Source organism: Haplochromis burtoni, unplaced genomic scaffold, assembly GCF_018398535.1.
Source record: "Haplochromis burtoni strain Fernald_Lab_line unplaced genomic scaffold, NCSU_Asbu1 Contig_702, whole genome shotgun sequence".
NCBI classification, from domain to species: domain Eukaryota; kingdom Metazoa; phylum Chordata; class Actinopteri; order Cichliformes; family Cichlidae; genus Haplochromis; species Haplochromis burtoni.
Window position 1 is genome coordinate 139,965 of NW_024583063.1, and position 3,955 is coordinate 143,919.

The 3,955-nt window shown below is 38.8% G+C and overlaps 1 protein-coding gene across 1 annotated transcript in view; it reads left to right on the forward strand.

Moving 5' to 3' along the window:
- LOC102300200 (lymphocyte antigen 75-like) overlaps positions 1 to 3,955 on the forward strand; it is a 21,428-nt gene that overhangs the window by 10,423 nt on the left and 7,050 nt on the right. The window lies entirely within an intron of this gene.

Below are 3,955 nucleotides of genomic sequence, written 5' to 3' on the forward strand. Positions count from 1 at the left end.
ACCGTGCGTTTGCTGTAGCTGCCCCAGTCTTATGGAACAATCTATCCGGGCGTCTGACTCTATGCCACTGTTTAAATCACGGCTGAAGACTTATTTATTTAATCTTGCTTTTCCACCTAGTTAATATTTGGTGTGCGTTGGTACATTTTTATCCGTTATGCTTGTTAACTACTTTTATGGTAGTTAACAAGTGGTACAAGGTCAGCAGCAGGTTGGAGTCCAGTTTACTTTGGCGTTGGGTGGAATGTGCACAGCCATGATGATCCCTACTGTTAACTCTCTTGGTAGAAAAATAGGCCGGCATCTTACTGACATGTACTCAAGATTCAGGGAGCAGTGACTGTTTATAATTGTCCTGTTGTTGCACCAGCGTTCATGCATGTAAATACAGAGCCCCCCTCTGCTCTTGTAGTTTTACAGAGGGCGTTTATATAGATCAGCAATCTGGCTTTCCAAGCTAAATGATGATCTTCTAAATTATTGAGACACCATTTCAGCTCCAGATTACATGCTATGTACTTTTAGGAGTGCATTTGAGAGTTACACCAGGGAGTCAAGTAGTTGACTGACACCAAAACCTTTGTTTGCACACAACTATAGCATGCAAAGAAACCTCACAGCAATGAATAGTGCAGTGTTAGTCTAAACACAAATTTGCTGATGTGTTTTACATAGTGCACGATGTTAAATTCAGACTTGGTTTTATTTTTGTTTTTAAAATCCTCTAGGTCCTGAATTTACATATAATTTGCAGTTGATGGCTCTGTTTGCAGTTATATGTTTAAATACGATAGGGTGATATAGTTTCTAAGTGGAATTTAAAATAAAATGGGGCTTGATTATTAAAAATCTTGCATGTGAGGAGACAGATATTAAATTTGATTCTAGATTTAATAGGGAGCCAAAGAAGAAAAGGAGAAATATGCTCTTTCAAGTCCCTTTAAGTACTCTTAGTGCAGCTTTTTAGGGACTTTTACAACAACCTAATAATAATAATGAATTACTGTAGTAACAGGACAGGCTGTCATGTGTAGGCTGTGTGCAGGCAGACAACGTCCCCAGACAAGTTTGAACTTTTGCTGTTTTTCAGTTGTTTCTCAGCATCTCCATTCTGCTGCACCCAGGAAACTGTCATTTAGGTGACTAATGACAAACCAGCTTCTATGTGAGAGACTGTAACATCATGAGCAACAACACGGACAGTTTTCACTCTCTCCTGTATGCAGTAGACGAGTTGGCAAATAAGATTGATGGTGATTGCGCACATCGCCCAAAGGCTCTAAACTCGCCTGTGCTCTGCGTGGAAAAGAAAAAAAAGTTTGCATGAAAAATTACCACTGGATTTCTGAAACATGCCAGCATACTATGTCCTCACCACCCTGCACAAGGCAGTCTCCTATTGCTAACTTGCATACTATCTGCATGCTGACCCGCCCCCATTTTGCTATATAAATAAACATTATACAATATCTCCAGCCTGCAGCTCCACCACAGGAAATAAGGAGGAAGTCTGACTGTTGAGGCTCAACTTTCCAAAGAGTTTCCACGGAGTGACGAACATTTTAAAAGCCTGGAATCAGAAAGTCTGATGTGAAAAAAAAAAAAGTCAGATTACAAGAAATAAGAAGAAAACAGTTGGAGGACAAGGAGCTGTCAGCCTCAGGTGAGAAACCCACTGCCAAAGTTTCCAAGGAATTATACTGCAAGTGATGGTCAGTCATTTTTGTCATTTGTTCATAAGAAGGAATTATAAATGTAATCCTAAATTAGTAAAATATTGATAAATTACAGATTTATGTGTATGCACTGTTAGTAAATGAGGCCCACTGAAATAACCTTACTCTTGCAAGACATGTATGTATAGAATGATGCTCCAGAAATCTTTCAGTTCACACTCCATACAGCTGTTTTCTTACATTTACTGCAAATTAACCATTTACCTGTTATACCATCTATATGTCAAGCTTCCAGTCTCATATTCAGCTGTTGGAGGATGAGATCTTCGCTGTGGTATTGATGGTATTTTCCTGGGTATTGATATTGAACCTTAAATTCTAGCACATGATGACTCTACCTAAATCATGTAATAAATTCAATCTGCTCTTTGCTGTTAAATTCAACATCATTTTGGTAGTGTTCTTTACACACTGGCGATCCTTCTAACTGTACTGTCACAGAATTACTTGATAATGCCAAGTCATTTAACTAAGTGCATCTAGGTTTTATCTGGGTTTTAATCTTGGCCAGTCTATAAACTCCCTGCAAATGTCTGATTCATATGAAGGGAGTTTGGTCTGACCACAAACGTGTAATTTTTGATACAGCCAGTATTTTCTTCCCAGAAGAAAACCATTTAGTCTGACATTTTTAATGAACACCTGACAGCCAGGTTTTCAGCTCTCCTTTCTCACGTCCACATCACCACACCTACTTTTTTGGACATCTTGGTTAATTGGATTAATAGTATAATATAATACAGCGCCTAAATAGCCATTCACCTGTTACACCACCTATTTGTCAAGCTTCCTAGTCTCACGTTTTGGACATCTTGGTTAATTGGATTAATAGTTTATGCTCATGAATTCTCAATGGGGTAGAAGCCTGATTACCCCCAGCTGTCAACCCAAACCCCTGAATCAATGATCGTATCCCATCCATTATCATGGAGACACAAATCCCCAGGTTCACTACCTTCACATGAAGGAGTTGCTAACCACACTCAGCCTGGTTTGATTAATAATCAATAACAATAATCAAGTGGTAACTAATATCTTGGACAAATTCCAAGCTGGTTTCCAGTGAAACCACAGCACTGAAACAGCATTACTAAAAAATACTAATGATATTCTTATGCATTTTGGATAAATATAGTCCTACTAGATTTATCTTCAGCTTTTGTGAATGTGTGTGTGAATGGGTGAATGACTGAATGTAGTGCAAAGCGCTTTGGGTTCCTTAGGGACTAAGTAAAGCGCTACAAATGCAGGACATTTACCATTTTGACACCACTGATCATCCCACTTATCAACAAGTTACACAAGTGACATCAGTGGCAATGTTTACAGTTTTTAGCATACTCCTGGTGTTGTTGACCTCTGGCTTTGTGCTTTATGGATTCATGATTTGTTCTTTTGGATTTGTGATAAGTGAGTTTTGAATGCATAAATCCTGGAAAGTGTTCCCGTCCTGCCGTCAGCTGAGCTAACCCCCACTTTTTAAATGGCATTGCCAACTATAGTGCCATACTACGAGTGCAACATTGCAATCACTGCTACAGTTAGCCGATTGTGTTTCAGCCTTCCTCAGTTCTACATGATTTCATGTCTTCATTCACTTGGCTTCCTCTTTCTCTGACACCAAAACCGTTTTTTGACTATGGTATGCAAATAATTACAATCCAATGAATAGTACAGTGTTACATAGTGCTCAATGTTAAATTTAGACTTGATTTAATTTATAACATCCTCCAGCTCTGCTTCCAGTTATATGTTTAAATACAATAGGGATCACAAGTAGGAGTGAACTGCTCTATTAGGATGATATGGTACTAAGTAGTATTAACAAGATATGATGGGCTTGATTATTTAAGACCTTTTATGTCAGGAAAAGGGTTTTAAATTTGATTCTGGATTCAATAAGGAGCCCAAGAAGGAAAGGAGAAATCCATCCATCTATCTCTCCCTGCTCCCAGATGGCCAAACGCCTCACCCTATCTCTAAGGGAAATGCCAGCCACCCTTTGGAGAGAGCTCATTTCTGCCGCTTACACCCTCATTCTCATTCTTTCAGTCACTACCCAAAGCTTGTGACTATAGGTGAGGATGGGGACTTAGATCAAGCGGTAAATACTATATGTGTGTATGTGTGTATGTGTGTGTGTGTGTGTGTGTGTGTGTGTGTGTGTGTATAGACACATATATGTATATGTATGTATGTATACGTGTATATGTATATAG